Source organism: Onthophagus taurus, chromosome 1 (assembly GCF_036711975.1).
Source record: "Onthophagus taurus isolate NC chromosome 1, IU_Otau_3.0, whole genome shotgun sequence".
Lineage (NCBI taxonomy): Eukaryota > Metazoa > Arthropoda > Insecta > Coleoptera > Scarabaeidae > Onthophagus > Onthophagus taurus.
This window is the reverse complement of record NC_091966.1, coordinates 12748967-12769578: the sequence shown is the minus strand read 5'-3', so window position 1 is coordinate 12769578 and position 20612 is coordinate 12748967. Positions and strand designations below refer to the sequence as shown.

General features: G+C 34.7%; 2 long non-coding RNA genes across 2 annotated transcripts in view; one reads left to right on the top strand and one right to left on the bottom strand.

The window, feature by feature from the left end:
• Nucleotides 1-20612, top strand: part of LOC111413818 (uncharacterized) — a 65490-nt gene that overhangs the window by 18106 nt on the left and 26772 nt on the right. The window lies entirely within an intron of this gene.
• On the bottom strand, nucleotides 786-1797 carry LOC139429754 (uncharacterized). The gene is made up of 2 exons (XR_011640331.1): nucleotides 1497-1797; nucleotides 786-1438 (listed from the first exon to the last, which is right to left on the bottom strand). It is a non-coding gene; the product is annotated as an uncharacterized lncRNA (long non-coding RNA).

Genomic DNA, 20612 nt, shown 5'->3' with positions numbered 1-20612 from the left:
AAAGCGTCCTGCAGATCGAACTCGACCCGAAGCCCTTTCATTTACCCGACGCGGGGAAAACTCTTTGACTTCAACGACGAAAGAGTTGAGTTTTATCGTCAAAGTTGCGATGGGTTTCCCCCTTTTATGGAGGCCGAACCAAGTCATTTGATGAAACCTCTTTATGCGCGGCAGTTCATAACTTTGCCAATTCCGTCCGTCAATGGCCTTTGGAATTATTAATAAGACATCTCGGAAACAAGCAGTGATTTAATTAGCTGGTAACGTTGACGCCGAAGGCTCTAGTGCCGTTTTAACTCAACTTCGCTAAAGTAAATCGCACTAAACATAAAAGGAATTCTTAGTAAATTAATACGAAACAGGCTTGGTATCTAAAGAGTAACGACTTCCTTGTTTTATCAAGTTATTTATCCTTAATTTCAACAGTTTATTTTAATGGAATGTTGTATGGTGTAAAGTAGCTAGGATAAGGATAATACAATGCGATCAAGAAAGCCGGTCCGCTAAAAACTACTTTCCCAAGCGCTTGATGCCAATACTTACTGCCCTCGTCACAGCGGTCACACCCTCCTTCCACTTATTTTAATAGTGGTGGGGAAATGGGAGGAAACTTTTAGTTTAGTAAACATAACCTTAAAAACTGACACGCACAAAATTAAAAATGTTACTCTCGTTAAACAAAATTTGAAATAAATTCTCTCTGGAGTTAGATTGGATGATGTAAATTTAAATTATGATGAAAATAATTAAAAAGGATTAATTAATAAAAAGAAAACCCTTTAAACTATTCTTTTGTAATTAATTTATTTCATAAATCAAAAAAAGATCTTTTATTTTATTATAAAAATAAAGGTTTAGAAGTTTTATTTATTATAAAACGAATTCAAAATGTTGACCATTCTTTTCTAAACATAAAGTGATTCGTCTTTTCATATTATCGAAGACCTGTACAAGTTGCTCTGCAGTTATTTGTTGAACATTGTGTCGTATTGCATCTTCCAATTCTCTTATGGTCTGTAAACGGTTTTTGTAGACAGAATTTTTGAAATGACCGAATGAAAAGAAATTTAGTGGGGTTAGATCGGGTGAGTGAGGTGGCCAACATCCTCTACCGATTACTCAATCATTATAAAATTCATGAAGGAATCTTTTGTTTGTTCATGCAGTTGCATTGTCATGTTGAAAAAATCCTTCTTCCAATTCATCATCATGTAATTATTCAATGAATTCTTGTAACAAACCACTTTGACATCTTTCCTAATGTCATGACATAAGGTAATTCACTACATTTTCCAGGCATGTCTCCCTAAATTCCTCTACACAAAGACTTGTTGAATATTTTCATACCCCATTTTGATCTTTTACTACATTTCGAAGATAAGATTGGAGAAGAAACTTTGAAACTTGTGTTCTTCTAAGGTGAACGGCATGATTTAACCTAAAAATAAATCAACGAAATTTATACCAAACCGATTTAAAATAAAATAATTATTTACTTTAGAGAAAAATCACAATCGAATTTTTGTCTTAATAAAGACAGATAATATTAAATAAAACCGCAATAAATTCATAATGAAATATTGAAAACACCAAACGCCAAAACCAAGAACACGACTCTGAGCTCAGCTGATCGAAACCATTGAAACTAAAAATCGATATCACCTCGTCGACCAATAAGAACGTTGAAAATTAAAAACAAGTAGAGATGGGAGGAGGCTGTGACGAGGGCAGTAAGTATTGGTATCAAGCGCTTGGGAAAGTAGTTTTTAGCGGACCGGCTTTTTTGATCTCTCGGTATATTTTCCACACGTTATTCAGTTCCATTAAAGTTACGTGGAAAAACCGTTCTAAGGTCGAAAGGAAGAAGCTTTACCGCTAAATAGACTCAACTAACGCACGGCCATAAAGCCGTCCGCACAAAACCCACCGAAGAATTATTTCGGAAACAGTTTAAACGTTGCCGTCCCCATACAACCTGCGCAAACTTCGAATAGCGAACGACGAAACAATACGGCGCGTTCCATTAAAAGCTCTATAGAGCGTCTTTTTCTGTCTATTGAATAGTTGGTCGGGGCGAGCGCGTTCCTCTGAATAAAAACACCCGGTTTAGACGTAAATAGCCCGGCGTTCGTTGTATATGTGACGGTATATCTCATTGTCCGTTGACGGTAAGAGACCGAGCCAGTGTTTCCATTGTGAGAGTAACCGATCCCGATCTGGTCAGCCTTTAGAATCGGCTCTTACAATGGCCAAGGAACTGGGCTGGCACGAGCACGGGCTCCGCCAAAAGGTATTTGACCGCCGCTAATGTCTTATGCCGCCATAAGGTAGCATGCTGCTGCTGCTGCCGTCGTCGCCGCCGCCGCCGCCGTCGTCGTCGCGCTCCCGATTATGTATTTAAGGCACACTGGCGGTACTCTTGCACGCCTTAAAGAGTCCATCGCGACCGGAATGGCTGTAACGTGAAGGGTTTCGCAAATGGCCCGTTCAACGAGAATAGTATAATTGAACAATTAATACGCTGACGAAATCGAAATACCATAAGCAAGAACGTTAAATGAAAGTACTACAACTATACTCAAATACATTTGCAATTAGAGTAGGCCATTATGATTTTCTTACGATTGCTTCGTACAATTTCTTCTAACAGCAGTGATATCTAAGAGTATGTTACTTCGATACACGATTTTATCTTATGATGTGAAACCGGCAAGTAGGCTTGTTCAAAGCGTGGTGGACCATATAATATTTTCATCGTCTGATAACCGGTAAATGTATTGAAGATCTTAGAACTTAATTAAGTGTTATGATCTTCTAAAAATGTTTGCTAATAAGTATGACCTTACCAGATACATGTGCAATGAATGAAAGATATCAGCAATCAGATGAGTGTCAAAGTCAAGCACAAAATATTTCTTCATTTTTTTATCGATTAAAAAGATATATTTAGCGTCTGAGCTAATAGATAAGAGTTACTGGAAATAAAAGGCAGCAGATAACGAAAGAGCTTCAGGAAATACTGCGTATTATGAAAACATCGAATAAAGCAAAGAATAAGGAAAAGCTTGAGAAGAGAAGAAACAACAACCATCACACCAACTCAGTTCTGCTGTACCTATTAAATCAGGTGAGTACATCTGATCTGCTGACATACTTTGCAGAATAAAAAGCGACATGTGATTGAAAAATATAGACGCTAGCCAACGACTGATTTAAAGATTGATACGTGACGAACAAGTCACGTATCAATGACTCTATAATTGCTATATATGAACTCCATGATGACAGCAGACGAAGGTAAAGCAGCATAAACAAAACATTTACTGGATATGAAGCAACGACAAAGCATGCCCAGCAGCTGCAAAATGTTATCATCACCTTGGAAGAGTAGCGAAAAGCTAATGTTCTGCTGACCGCCAGAAGAACAAATCATTAGCTAAAAAGCAACGGACAGAGTTAAATTGCTACTACTATTGTCTCGTTTACGATAACGATCCGACAAATTCAGTGGTTCTGGAAACCATTTTCACTGTGTATGAAAACTGGGACATTTAGTTCAAATGTTTCCCATAATCCGAGAATTGTCCTAAATTTAGGCTGACTTTGAAAGTGATCAAGAAAGTTAATTTGCAGCTTTCATAATAATAAAAACACGCAACGAAGTAGAATAACGGTATAGGGATAAAGATGAGCATAGTAGTTTGCGGTCACCGTCTAGGATCCAAAATTTCTAGGCTACTGGTGAATTACGTGATGTATATTAGGTGCCACTAAATGAATTAATATAGGAGTACAAGACCAAAAACTAATGAAATTATGTACTAAGTCGCACAAGAATCCACATTTATCTCCGAACATCTTCTGTAACGAGGAAATACCTGAGAAAAGTGCGTGCATAGGTTACGCAGATGATCTCGCAGCATTTTGTCACGCGTGACCTAAATGAAACGCAAACAAACATCACTAGGATTATGAGAAGAGCCCTTATTTGAATTGAAGATTGTGGCGGAAACGAAAATCACTTGTAGAAGAGTCACTAAATATCTAGGCATCATGTCACATTGTAACATCTGAATAGTTCACGTTGGCAGTGACAAAATTAGAACCATTACCATATTGCTTTGCGACATCATGGCAATTATAGTTGGCCCGGCCACCTTCAAGCTAAAGTAACTTATTGACGTCGCGAACTCCAAGCTGTTGTATGGCTGCGAAGTATGAGTTCACAAATTCATCCAAGATAACCGTAAGCAACACATTTGGATGCAAAAAGAGACATTCTGTACACCACCTAAGCATATCGAACGGTGGCTGATCTGACGATATTCGTGGCAACTGGCATTCCTGAAATTGACCTTGTAATCGTGGAATGGAAGAAACTTCACGACTCGCAAGAAGTGTTATAGCCTATCGAGGTCTACTGATGGGTTGAATTCCCAATTTTAAATTATTGCGGCATATGAGGTATAGGAAGAACCACGGAGATGGATAAAGCCAACACACTATCTTCTAATACAAGACATAGCGGATATATCACGCTCACTCAATTACCGATGACAAGATGACTTGGTTTAAACTCACAAAGAAAAAGGACATGCATATAACTCCTTCCTATGTATTTTCTAAACGATAATAGCAACTCGTCAAGATGACGTATTAGTTTTCTTTTAATCTTATTATATATTTGTAGCTATATTTAAAATTGTTCGTAAAATTTCAATCTGTACAACTTCCGAAATTAGTATTTCCAGTACAAGCTTACGAAGTGGCGCAATCTGTAAATAAACTGTGCAGTGCGACGCCGAATCGAGTGAGTTTGCGGCCCGGTGGCACGTAGTTGCTCTATCGTTCGCGATGTGAGCGGAATTTGAAATAGTTGGCAATAATTATTATCCCCCGGAGTGCCGTTTGTTCTGTTTTACATCGTTCTACTTTCACAATGTCATCATACGTTTTCAGCTTTATCCGATTCTACACTTTTTATAGACTCAAACAGTAATTCTGTTAGGTACATTGAAAATTAAATTGTTTTGATCGTAAATAGAGGAAATGGAAAAAAAAGTTTTTTAAAATTGAATGCTACCAATCATAAAGTACTAATCACTATTAGGATTTATTCTTTTATATTTAATAACCCAAGTCCTTCATATCCTCTTTTGTGTAACAATAAACAAAAATTATATCGTCTTTTATTAATAGTAAATTTTAAATATCGACGGCTTTCGAAGTGGTTCTTTATATTTTATAGCATTGTGTAATATGTATTGTGCAACGAGGACACAATGTAAAAATTCTAGTCCGGCCCACGGTTCGGTACGGTTTCCCGCAATTAACACCTTCTTTCCGGTAGTCGGCTCTTTGAAACCGGTCTCTCGGGGGCACAAAAAGCGTCCGACTAAAGCGAAGGGTACGCAAGACGTCGTCGTCGTCGGCAGCAGCAGGCAGACCAGGCACAATGGAGCTTTGTATGCAAATACCGCCATTGTCTGGTTTCAACTGATGAAATTCGCGTTGTTCCGCTCCGCAAGTACGGACCGACCGAAAAAAATATGTGTAACAATACAGTGAGCGCCACCAACCGATCCGAGATCGAACGAGACCGTTGGTGTTGATATCCTGGTACTGAGCTGTGTTCTGGAGCAGTGGTTCTTAAACTTTCACATCACAAGAAAACGTCTCTATGATATTTGCTATAAGTCATTTATATAAAACAAACAAAGACGTTTTGTTTTTAATAAAATGAAAGCTTTTTACGTAAAATAGTGTGGATTTTAAAATTTTTATTTAATTTAAGTTTTTTTAGCAATTTTAGCAATGATAAGACTAAACGGTTTAATGATAATGATAACCACGGTTTTGTACGCACTGTTGTAATGAAAGGAGTTAGCAAACGTAATCGTTGTTAAAAGCTGGAACAAATACAAACGTATCCACGTTCACGGAGACATAAACTAGGCCTTATCTCGGGGATAACTAATTGTTTATTGTATATTGTTTGAAATCCGAAACAATAGTCAACAGTACTACTCTTGTTAGAGTTCCAAAACAAAACTAGTCGTTTATAGAGGCCGATAACAAAAACAATGAACTCCACAGTGTTTCTAACTCTACATCCGAGAAAAAAATGTTGATCGTACCAACGATATATTTATGAGAATTAAAATAAATAAACCGTCCACTTTGTTTTTTCCTTTTGATACGTTTTACTCACAATATTCTATTTAGAAAATGACTGCAATTAACATAAATGACTAAACAAACTATTAGTTTAAATCACGTTACGTTTTAATGAAAATTAAAATGTTTTTAATTTTGAATATGGTCATTTTTAATTTGTGTGTTTGTTGGGGAAACGAAAGAAAGTTCGTTGATTCATAAATGATTTTATAAAGCAATAAATAATTCATTGTATTAATGAATATGAAAAAAAACATTCTTTAGCAAGCACAATCGACTGATTTTGTTGGTGTAATCAACAAAATCTTGAATTAATGATTAACGATTGCTAATTCTTGTACTTATATTATTAACTGATTAAACTAGTTTCGTTTACAGTTATTAACATTCATAACTTGAGTGTATGTTTTATTGATTCAATAGAGATCAAGATTTAAGCCGGTGAATATGAATAATTAATAAGATGAACTATCATACATTGGTACTATAAATACCTTTCATTATTTGACCACTATATTTCATCAAATTTATAACTAAATATTTGTATTTATCGTAGTTCATACCGACTCTTTCAATAAATGTTCCAAATTGCGTTCCACACAGTACATTCAAGTTGCTAAACTACACAATTTTTTAAATTGGATCTATTAGTATAGATAGGAAACTGGAAACAAAACAATAATTAAAAAAGTATATAGTACATACAAAAATACTATATTTTATTGTTAGATCGTATACAGGTGTCCCGCAACGATTGTACAATACTGCATCAGCGTATTCTCTGATCGAAAACAGACAAGAAAAGTCTAATAAACATAGGTCCGAAAATGGACCAATTTCGAGATATTCAAAGTTTTAGTTTCATAAGCTGACCTATTGTAAACATCATTAATTCTAACGATTTAGATGCAGTAATTATATGATTACCATGGTTACGATGGTTAAGATAAAGTTTAATAAATAATAAGATAATATTAAGTTAATTAATACACTTCATTAATAATTTAACAAAACAAGTAACAAAGATTGTCGAAGAAAATCGTTCAACCAGCATAAATACAACGAATATTTAACAAATTGGAAAAGATTCATGTCATAATAAATGTTCAATATGCGCACCATTTACTTCTAAACACAAACGGATACGTTTTCTAAATGAACTTCTAATGCGTTCAAAGATACCAGGAATTTGTTTTAGTGTGTCAAATGCGTTATTAATTTTATTCTTCAAATCCTGCACATTTTGAACGTCTTCAGAATAAACAATTTGTTTTAAATGTCCCCAAAACCAAAAATCTAACGGATTTAAATCTGGTGAACGAGGTGGCCACAGGACAGGACCTCATCGGCCAATCCACTTATTGCCAAATCTGTTATTTAAGTATGCTCGAGTAGCGCGTGCATAATGTGCTGGTGCTCCATCGTGCATAAAGTAGCAATCTCCTAGAATTTGTTGAGGTAATTCATCAAATGCCTCTGTAAGGTCATTTTGTAAAAAATGTATGTAGGCATCGGCTGTCAATCTCTTTGGAAGAAAAAATGGACCTAATAACTGATCACCTATAACTCCAGCCCATACATTAACACTGAATCGCCACTGATGATGAGTTTCTAGTATTGCATGGGGATTTTCATCGCTCCAAACGTGCGCATTATGAATATTAAAAATTCCGCTTTGAGTAAATGTTGCTTCATCCGTAAATACAATGTTTATCGGAAAGTCGACGTTTACTACCTCTTCCTGTATGGCCCACCTACAAAAAGTCTCTCTTTTTTCGCCATCATTTTCTGTTAGAGTTTGAACGGTGTTGTAATGATAAGGATAAAGCAACTGCTCCCTTAAAAAGCGGTGAACGGTTGTTTTGTTAATGTTTTCTTGTGCAGAAATTCTTCTAATGCTGGTTGACGCATTTTCATCGACTCTTCTCAAAACTGCTTCTTCTAATTCCACCGGCCTTGTGTAATGTCTCTCCGTGGAATGGCTGTGGGTTACGCTTCCCGTTTCTTTTAATCTGAGAAATAGTCTGCTAAAGGTGTGACTATTAGGCAATCGTCTGTTCGGGAACCTTTGGGCGTAATGACGAGCTGCTAACGACGCATTTCCATCCGCTAGTCCGTAACAATACACCATATCCGTCATCTCTTCCTTGGAGTAATTAATAGGAGTCATACTTAATAGTTTTATTAAATTAAATAGTAAAATAATAATTTCGTGAAGTATTATTATTTTTTTTTGATTAGACAACTTATCGTAATCATAGTAACGACTTAATTATTATAAAAACAAATTTAAATTCATGATGTTAACAATATCAACTTATGAAACTAAATCTTTGAATATCTCGAAAATGGTCCATTTTCGGACCTATGTTTATTAGGCTTTTTTGGTTTATTTTTGATCATAGAATACGCTGATGCAGTTTTGTACAATCGTTGCGGGACACCCTGTATAAATATTCGGACAAAATGTGACATTTGAAAACTCCTTGCTACTACAGTGAAAGTCCCCTAACTCGAATCACTAAGGGAGCGGAAGAAAACTTCGAGTTATGGAGAATTCGAGTCAGAGAAAAATTAGTAGAATTTCAGCTATAGTGGAAATGTACTTTTCTAATACGTACATTTAAAACAGAAACCTTAATGCTATTGTAAGTAGAAAATTAATCAAGTTTTTTAAAGTAATCCGTAATTTTCTTTTGGCTTAAAGTGGCTCCTTGTCGAAAAAATCTTCTATTAAATGTAAAGCATTATGAATATTTTCTGTAACATTCTCTTTTGATAATACAAAGATTTCAAGCTTTCTAAGAGAGGAATAAGCTTCATCAAATGTAGGCACAGCGATAAGTATTTCATTTTCAACGAACCATAAAATCACTCAAATAAAAAAAAAATACTTACAGAACGGATTCGAATATTTTATTCTTTGGTAAATTAGTGAGGTGAAACCACCTTTGAAACCTAGTCAAACGGTTGAGCTTACGAAAATTATTCGACTTAGAGGATAATTCGAGATATAGAAGTTCGAGTTAGGGGAATTTCACTGTATTTAATTTAAATAATAACATTACTAAAAGTATCTACAGATTGAACTGGAAATTATGAATTAAATAACTAAACAATTCAAGGTTGAAACGGCTGAATTGAAATTTTATTGTATATTTGTAAAGATTGTGTTCTATTTCTTGATTTTTTTTAATACGAACGAATCTTGAGAATCGTTTACGAATTTTGTTGAAAAATTTGTTTCTTTTGTATTTTTTACAATTTTATATGTGTGGATACTAAATACCGTAAACTGCTCACAGTATAACCGCGACTTCTAATCAATAAAAAGTAAATTTAATTAAAAAATCATCGAGAACTCTTGCTAAATAAACATGGAGTAAATGACAACCACAATTATGATCTTCATCTTCTATGGTTCTATAGACCGTTATGGGTCTATGGCCTCTCTCAGTTTTTGTCTCAAAACCTCTCTGTCCATGGCCTCCTTCTTCCAGTTTCTGGACCCAACCATATCAGGGGCATCCCTATCCGTTTCGTCCTTCCATCTTGCTCTCGGCTGTTCCCTAGATTTTGCTCTTTACATTCTTCTGTTAAGCAGTTGCTTTGATATTCTTCCCCCCTTCACTCTGACTACATGTCTAGCACATTGGAATCTCTGGATCTTGATGTGCTCTGTGAGCATTGGTATCTTGTAGTAGGTCTATAGTTATATCTTGTTATCTATATGTTATTCTTACATATTGCATCTACAATTTTTTTCAGGATCTTTCTCTCAAAAAGTCTGTCCTCTTTGCCAGTTTCTGAATTAGCGTCCAGGTCATACAGCCATATTTCATTATAGGCATTGAACATTGTTTTATAGTTTTAGCCAAAATCGATTCTAATTCATCGCTAATGAAATTTCAAAATTAAAACCAATAAGGAACGATGAAAAATATTTTTAATCTATTGTATCACTGCTACAGCTGTTTCGAACGTAGAAAGTTCTTCTGCAGGCACGACTAAAAGTTAAGAATATATTATAGAAAAGAAAACATTAGAGTATAACCGCTTAAATCAAACTTAAAAATATTTACCGTCAATTAGTTAACAACGAAGAAGTATGCATTAATATCACACCCAGTCATATATTTAATATTAAGGTAAATTGAATAAATATTACTTTCTATTTTACTGTTAATCGATGTATTAATTAAAATATTTCCTTTACATGTTTCGGCTTATTAGGCCGTCTTCAGAAGGTTTAACGTTAATATGGATGGGGAGGAATTGGAACTTTAATTTAACTTTACACTACTAATAACATCAAGGGAACGATGTTCATTTTATTGGGACGAGATTTGAGGTTACCTCCCCAACCATATTACCGTTAAACCTACTGATGATGGCCTAATAAGCCGAAACATGTAAAGGAAATATTTTAATTAATACATCGATTAACAGTAAAATAGAAAGTAATATTTATTCAATTTACCTTAAATAATATCGATGAAAATGGATTTATATAATAATATTTAATATTAATTCATTCCCAATTTTTCATAAATAAATTTAGTTACTTTCATACTTATTTTTCATCTTTTCACTTTCTTGTTCAAAACTTATTTTCTTAATTTCCATTCATGCGCTGTACTCTAGCCTTCTCTCGTCAGTACACTTCAGGTTTTCTTACTTGAGGGTTGTTACTCATTTCGAGTAAGTATTTTTATACCCTTTATTTCTTTTTATCTTTGGATTTGATTGTCGTGTGCTTCCTAAATTATATGTTGAATTTACAGATTTTTGTTTTTGGTTGATTTTGAAACGTTTCACTTTGCCTCTCGTTCTAAGGATTTTATTAAAGAATTTTAACGATGTTGTAAGTCGCGATTCTGTTCAATTGCACGCTACTCTTTTCTAATATTTATCTATTTTGTTACAGGAATACACTTAATTAACATTAACATTTTAAAGATAAAATTAATACTTCGATTCAGGTTTTTTAAATGATAAGATTTTTTATTGAATTTATATTTGATAATCTTGTGGCCCCCCGTTAATAGAAACTTGTCAACGTGTGACTGGGCGTGATATTAATGTATACTTCTTCGTTGATAACTAATTAACGGTAAATATTTTTAAGTTTGATTTAAGCGAAGAAAGTTCTACGTTCGAAACAGCAGCAGCACTGATACAATAAATTAAAAATATTTTTCATCGTTCCTTATTGGTTTTAATTTTGAGATTGTTTTATAGATCCGGAACATTATGTGCTTATGTAGTTCCCTAGATTTGATTATATGTGCTATGACATAGTAAGCGTTATTGACCAGCAGTATTCTTCTTCGTATTTCTCCAGCCTGGCTGCCATCTCTCGCCAGCTCCGTTCAAAGATATACGAATTGCGAGACCATATTTATGTTATCTTCCATGTCACTACCCAGGACTCTGCCCGAGTTAGTCTACATCATTATTTTCGTTTCCTCTAAATTTGTTCTGAACCCTACGGGCTTCACCACATTTTTGATGTTTTATAAATCCATAAGTGCACATTTCTTGCATTGCTATCCATGAAGTTTGTTTTCATGCGTTACATTGATATGCTTCGTTCTCTTTCCAATACTTTCCTTGTACTCACTGTAGAACTATGAACTCTCTTTTAGTGACCGCCGCTACTCCGAGCACCTCCTTCGCCGCTCCAAAGTCACTGTCCTTATTTCAATCACCCCAATATGATGACCAGTTTCAAATTGATGCCGAATAAAACATTTCTTAAAAAATTTCTGTTCTGGAAATATTCTCTTGGGTCTATAAACACAATATGAACCGTTTTCTGCATCTCTAGATTTAAGAGTATGTAGAAATTTTGGTTTGAACTGGTTAATTTTGTTCTTTATAAGGCACGTGGTTCCTGAGCTTCTTCAATACAATTGCTTCCTTCAATCCTTCAAAGATTAGAATCCCTACGTTTCAGGTATCTATCTCATAATCTTCTTTCGTTTGCCGTTTTCGTCACCAATAATCCCATTCACTCCGAGGCCTTCTTTTCAGTATCGTCAACACACCTTTTTTACCAGAATTGATAAAATTTGCCGAACCTTCTTTTCAGAGGGCCATTTCGTCACCTCTTGTCGGTCCTTTTCTGTCTCCCATTGGGAATAGTTACCGCGTTCATCACAGGGTTGCTCAAGCTTCCGGAGTTCCCCCGGTTGGACGTAAAAGTTGGAATTGAGTAGGAGACGCTTGAAGGTGGTATCGGCATACGACCTAAATGCCTTATATTCGCGTCACCGCTATATTTGTCCCCGGACCTTTATGATCATTTATCACAAACATAATCGTTTTTCGTTAAAGTTCTTTTCAAACCGTTTTAATGTGATGATTGTACACTAAGTCAATTTAAAATAGTATCATTTTGTAATCCGTATCAATCTGAAAACAAATAAAAAAATTTTTGTTTTTTCAAAATTAATTTAAATTTAATATTTCTTGCATTAATTTGATTACTTAATTGCTCTATATGACATATTGTGTTTTCCAATAAAGATGTCACAAATTTGTATTTAAATAAATCACAGGATGATTGAGAGATTGGTTTGTTGGCATAAATCAATGACTTAACGTAACCCCATTTTCCACTATCTTGTTGGAATCATATATCATTAATTTCATCCCATTCAATTCTAGTCAAAAATAGTCTTCCTACATGGCTAAGACTGCAAACTAAGACCATAACATGGCAGTTATTTTTATCTACAAAAATTATGGTGCAATCACTATTCCGGCTTGAAAATCACGCCACACATCTATTTTTGGGGTTGTAATGAAACCTCTTGAAGCACATGTGTGCTTTTTGCTGTCCAATAATGCATGCTTTAATTACTGTCAAAGTGAGATTCGTAACGACTTATTTGACTCATTTTAATCTGAAACACTCACGGCTGCGATATTTATGGTATACTTCAACCGTTATATTCATTTTTATACGTATGTTATAAAACTCATGAAAATGTATTACTTATGAAATGTAGGTAAAGCTATTTGCGTAAACAAATTTCTTACTGGAAGAGAGCGTCATTGATATTCTTTTATCATCAACATACTGTTTAAGTTTGATCGTTATCAAAATTTCCGAACTTTATTAACTTTATTAATATTTCCACCTATTTATCGGGCCCATATCTTCGTTATCTAGAAAGATAAGCACACGGTTGGAAAGCTTGGTCTTTTTTCTAGCTTAAACCGAGTTTTCGTCCGCCGATATGTTGATAATGAGACCAAAAAGGATATATAAGAAACATCGCACTGCATTCAGATTACCTCAAAATTACCAAACTTCACGGCCTTGTGCTACCGTTACCAGACGGAAATAACACAAACGGTTTACACATTCGAAAAGAGCTAACCATGGCCTATCTTATTCCGAGTTTTCGTCCGTCAATATCTGCCGGCGTCTGTAAAAGAAACGTTCCTGGAAAAGATCCTACAGTTGAAGCAACAAACATTACCTTGTATTTCCATCTAATTTTCGGACGCTAGCGAAAAACTAAGGTGTTAATCTAACTAAAGTCTAAATTCCACGATAAAAGTAGGTTCTTCAATTCTTCTATACTTGTATTGAGGTTTACATTAAGATGCACACTGAACTTAAATACGTACTCATTTGTAGCAACGGGAATGGAAAATTCAACCATTATCGTAATGTTTATCATTCATTAACACCTGCACATTAAATCGAAACAAATTGAAATAAATTTCTTTTGCGCATTGTTGACATTTTATTTCAATTTTACTAACGTTGTGTGTTAACAGTTGTAAAAATTGCAGCAAGTAAAATACAAATAGCTGAAATAGAACTTCGCCGTTTCGGGGTGGTATGATCTACAAGGGTCTAGAAGAGAAATCTAGAAGTGTGAACGAAGGCGGAGATACTTATGTATTCATGGTCGAGTTGCAACGGAGTGCCTGGTTGAAGAAACGAGAGAAACTATCATATTTACCCTGACTCTCTCGTAGTCCCCTGTTCATAATACACTACTCTAAAAATATTACTGTGTTTACGAAATTGTTTTTAAATAAATACTAACATTGGTTCAGACCCACAATTTTTTTGGATCAAAATGATTAACTAAGAAAATTATAGTGATATTAGAAGAAAATAATGGTAGCTAATATTAATTAGAGTCAATTTTAGGGTCCGTTCTCCGCACTCAGTAACCAAATTATTATTAAATTGACCGAGTTGCTAGTAAATAGATCCGGTAGCCGGTTCGGCTCGGGTAACAATTGGATAAACGCGTTGAAGACGTCGGGCGCGATCCGGCGTCAAGCTATTATGGTAATGCGCCCCTCTATACACTCATGACTTATGTATAAGGGACGGGCGCGCAGCTGTGCGAGTTGTGCGCGTTTGCTCGTACTACGTCGGATGGCCCTTCTTGTGGCGTTTCGACCGCGCGCCTGAGAATGGTTAATGTGGCTGTATCGGCCATAAATTCGCGAATTCCTACCTCCCCAGGTGGTCCCCGCTTATTAGGATATCTTGAAATCTTATTAGGCGGCCCCTCGGAGTCCTTTCAAGAGAGACTCCGACGTCGCTTTGCCGCAAACTTGGGTCCCAAACTCGTCTCTGTCTGAGTGAACTACTTCAGCCGCAAGATCTCGGTCTTCAGCGGAGAACGTGAACCTCTCGACGTATTGGGTCTCGTGTAATTCAAGTGCCATTTACATGTCTACGAAAAGGCGTGCGCATGCTGCCAAACTGTCACCGCAATCGGAGGCAATAAATTAATTACCATTTAAACGTAATTGGATAATTTGATAGGAATCCTTTGGAGTGTTGTTACATACGTTTAGTGCAGCCTAACTTTAAAATTTGCACTGTACTATTAAATGTATAAATATTATTCATTTATAGTTTGCGGAAGACATAATCTGGTGTTTATGGCCGAGAAATGTATGAAACAGCTGCACCCATACATTGTATTTTCGAAGTAACCGTTGATGTAGGAAACAGATCGTAAATCGTTGTTGCGTAGCTAACAATTGTCAGGAAATGTGGCCGATCTTCTAATTAATTTGTAACCAAGTCCATAAACGTTATGAACGGCAAAATATCAATTAAACTAAATTATCAATTATCAAAATAGGAGGTCGAACGAGCGAACGCACGCGCATCTAGTAATTTCCATTTTGGAGGATGCCGCTCGTATATGGCGACGTCATAATTGCATTTGGTTGGTACAAACGCGGTATTGACCGTCGTCATAAATCCAGCCGCATTCGCGTGTGTCACTCGCGAATCCCTCTGAATAGGAACCCGTACGTGTGTTTTTGAATTAGTCCCGCAGTAATTCGGCTTAATGCAACGTAACAAAATACATTAGTAGCGACACAATGCGGTTCCCGTCCCTACCGAATCACATTAATATCTAATATCAAGCCTATCCGGCGTAATCGAGTTGCGCGAACAATGTTAATCATCATCTGATGTTGGATTTGCGTTGGATGGATCATTTTCGACAGAACAGCACTGATTTAATTAATAACAAACTCCCTTTACACTCTATCTACGTTATGCTTTCAATCATTTTTTGTTAATATACTAATGTATATTAAATAAAAATAATTTCATTAATGTAATGTTTGAATCTCTTTTGACCATATTTGATTAGGTTTATTTGTTTATATGATTCTTCAAATTTTCAATTTGCAAAATATATACACGTTAAAATACATTTAGATCAACTGTTTTAATACTTACATTTTTTTGTTTTTTTAAAGAACACATTTTACATAAAAGCTCACAGATTACCTAAAGTACAATTCTTCACTGTTCACAAGTTTAACAGGAATAAGCAGATACGCAAATAAGTAACTTGCTTTCTAAGGAAATTTGTACGTTTAGACTTTTGTGACATAAGTTGCCCATTAGTTGCACTCATCATTATATTACTGAAGCAGATGTCTAATTAATTTGTTGACCACTACATCGTTTAACGTTTTCTAGTTGTAGCATATAATAGACAACATTATAGATTATTCCGACTGAATAACTTGTAATCGTTTACTTTTGGGACACCCAGTTGTAGTATTAGGCTGGAGATAGAAAAAAACAATCCGAAGAAATTGATGATGACTGTAGCTGATCAAGAAAAACTTTGAAAATGTTTGTAAACTAACAAACGAAATTTGAAGAGCTATAAAATATATAATGTGTTAACGAATTTAATTGTACGGTTGTAACTTTTGGAACTGTTGGTGAATATCAAATAAACCTTGATGGTTAAGTGCAGAGCATGATGGAACTTTTTTGAAAATGCACACTCTTACTGTAGTTCATTTTTCATTATTCATAGCAAAATATAAATGAAATCCAGAATTAAAATAGACCAATTGTGGCTGAAAGAAAATTTGTCAGCGAGTACAGCTTTATTAAAAATTTCGAGAGGACTTGTGAGATTTATAGGGGTCAAGCAAGTGTGAAAACTCTTGAAAACATCATAACATTACGAGCTGTATTCCAAAGACTTCGATTAGAGAAGCTCCACAACAAGTCAACTGGGACACTTTGAAACAAATTGTTGTTCAAAACCTCTTTCCTTATAAAATTTAAATTGATCAGCCATTGAACGCCATTGCTATTAAGCGACATTTCCATCAAACTGTGTTTGTGTTTGGCCGACATTATTGTCGATACGATTAACAACTTGATACATACTTTTATTTTCGCTTTTTGAAGTGTTCTAATGTGCTACCTAATAAAATTTTCCAAACCGCTACAAGCTGTTTCCACCATTTCTGTGTCTGGGTGTTCATTAACAGCTGACACTCTATGGAAATAAAAAGGATGGATCATCGATACCAAAACAGAAGAAATATCTAGATCTTCAGATTCTACGTTTGATTCCTCTTCATCCGTACTTCATACGTCGAAATATTCACACGATTTCTCTAATGCTTCTAAAACTTCTGAAGAAGATTCATGATGGGATATTAATAACTTAGTTGTATCATTAAGCTCTACAGTTATGCCAAGAGATATACTTATCATCACAACTTCCTATTCAATTTCTTGAATTTCATCTACCACCGCATTAATTTCATAATGTACTTACTTTCACTATTCTATAACGAATCTCTTGATCTATTTTGTCATCTTTACTAATTCCCAAATATTCGGTGACATGTTTGTGGTGAGTAGGATCCTGCTTTTATTCCTGTTTCTTACTATTTTTTACCGATGCCTATCCATTCGGTCTAACTGTTCCAGTTTTTAGCTTTGGATCACTCTTGGTAGTTTCAAACTTGCCCCCAATTCCTCTGTCCTCTGTCAGGGCTCTTAATGGTTCATAATGTGCTTACACTTGCTTCGTGTTTTGTCTAGAGTTCTTTATAGATCATAGTAGTATAAATTGATATGATTACTGTAATTGGGAAAGATATTATTAAATTTTCCTCATTCATTTTAATCTTACATCACCTATATTTACATCACGGGGGTTTCTTTTCTTTATCCTCGACAAACGATAGTACCATTAATAGAGCGTATAATGAAGCTGCATTGAAAACCAGATTCAATATGATCAAAAAGTCCTTCTTTCCTAATATCTAGTATGACATCTATCCCTTATTTTTCCATCTCCACCCTTATTCTAGAATCAAATCCTCTGATATTAATTTCATTTTCGAAGATTGTATTCAAATTTGAATCTCTTGCTCGAAGTCATATGTCAATTTCAGTATTGTTTTCTTATCAGATTTTTCATTCTTATTTCTCACTCTGCAACTTTAAGTATGTTCTTCTTTTATGACAATAAAACGATGTAAGTATACACTTAAAAAAATATCTGTAAACAACAACTTTTGACGTGATACACAACCCAACATTATTTTTGAATGTTGTGTTTTATTTCAATTACATTTAGCATGTGGTCCTTGTAGGCATTTGAAGATAACATTTCAGGTCTAATCATGTAAGGCTAAATGATTCGTTGTAAATTTATATGCAAATATGACATGCTGCCATGTAGTTCTTTGGTACACTCTGATATACTTATTAAACAAATTTATTTGTCAAAATACAATGATGCCTTGCTCATTATAGAGGCAAAGTTGTACCATTAGTATTCCAATATACCATTCACGATTTGGTAATAATTCAACACAACAGTATTAATATTTTGGCAGACTCTGAAGAATGATAAGTAGCATATGTTTGTTTGCAAATCAAAAAGGCTTACATACGATGTGAATTCTATCTGCATGCAGGGTAGAAAAATCTGGTATATAAAGAAGGTCACTTTTTTCGTATAATGACGAGGAGTAAATGTACTCCCCAACGTTTAACTTATTATGTTAATTGTTATGCTTAATTTCGAAATGTACAAATAGAAATATAACTAACTTATAGACTAACTTATTTACAGTATCATTTCTACTGGCTCAATTTTGTTGTAGCTTCATTTCCTTTTTTATGCTAAGCTTTAATTTTTTTGAGAGAGCAGAACTTCTTAATTCGCTGTGATAATTAGAAGTATTCAACTCTACAGTGTTAAATAAGACAATCCTATATTGTGATGTTGTCTCTTTAGTTAAGTACATACCGAATTCCCTCACTATGACAATTATAGATAAAAAATTGGTAAACATTTTTATCAACACCACGACTCCAAAAATTTTGTCGGATTACAAACAAATAGCCATCTTAGACTGTTCAAGATTAAAAATGAAGTGAATTCAATTTCCAATATTTTGATGACACGATATGATGTCAGATGTAATTTCACAATCAAATACCAATATTATCATAACTAATTCAGCTTAGCCGAAATGTTTAGAATATGCAATTTACGGCCGGAAAGACGAATAAACATGAAGAACTTATAGAAGAAATTTGTTTTCTACAAAATGGCTTTAATCATCTCTACCAAATCATTTGATTTTTAACAATTCTTCGGTCAATTTGATTTAAGTCATTAGAGAAAAAGTAACAATTGGGAATATAGAGTCCAACAGTGCTTCGGACTTATTTTTATCAACGAATTAATATTATAATTTCTTGTTTCAGTTATTAAGTTTGCATGAACAATTGGTACGGCGAAATTTGAAAAGTATTTTGAAGTTTGATGTGCACAGCCGCAACATTATACACTGCCGACGTGTACGTGAGTAAGTTTCTTAATAATTTCCTCAACCGTCAATATTGCAGACATTGGGCAATAGAGAATCCAAATCAACACCAACCAACCCTTGGAACCACCCAAATCTGACAATGCGGAATATCAAATACTACACTGTCCAATAGTACCATAAATACAACTGAAAGGATATTGAAAAGGTAACTGAAAGGGTTAATCGTACCGTTTTGCTGTTATAAACCTGGATGTCGGAATTGGAAGATAATATTTGGTCTCAACAAACAAATGCCACACCCACATTTCTAAAAAACCCTGCTCATTGGATAACCAGATAATAGCAATTCGAAGACAAGTTAAACAAATGGATCATGGGACTATAATACGTGTTTGAACCAGCTGGTTGAATACAATATAACAGAATGTACATATTTAGTCATATGTCTAGTTATTTTCGTTCTCATAATGTAGAATGCTTCTGCATCTTATTCTCTGTACCTTCGTGTATTTCTGTTACATCTATTTCATATGGCAACTTTTCCAATTTTTTTTATTCTTTCATACGTTTAGAGACAATTCACGATTAACCTGGATGTTTAGATTTGCTTAGATGTTCTTCTCTTGTGTTTCTATAAAATACCAGTTAAATTGAAACATACGTTTTAAATAAGTTTCGTCTTCGTAATAAAAATTTTACGCGAATCACACAAATTCGCATTCCAATCATTCAGTAGAAAATATAAAATAACACCTAGTAGATATGAACTAGAGATTATAAAAGTAATTCATTAAAAGTGAATATATTATAAAATTGCGTATATTTCTTTGAGCTCATGAAGCTAAATCACAAAATAACCAGCTTTTTTCAAACACAGCAATCAGCAAATTAAAGTCTACTCTAGACCATAACATCACTATAACACGGCTATATAACATGGGTAACGCTGTGTAGAATAGTAAAATTTATTTTTACGGCCCGCCATTATTCTCCCAATTCTGGATATGGTAACGGTAACGATGTTGTACTAAGGAAGGAAGGTGGTGCGCCGGAGCTGTTTTACGTTCTCCAACCTATACGGCGAGCCCTCCTAAATAATAACGCATTGTACATATAATCAACGTGGATTGGCTGGTTTATGGACCATTGTTTTTACGGTGCATTGTGGGCCGACGGGCTTTTCGTCGCTCAGAATCGCCTGAAAACTGCACTTGGCGTGCGGCCAACGGCCTTAATCTATGTAATAGAAAGCACTTCTTATATTGGTACTGTCCCTATAATCTTTATGAAAATGAACCTAGTTTTACAATAATGGT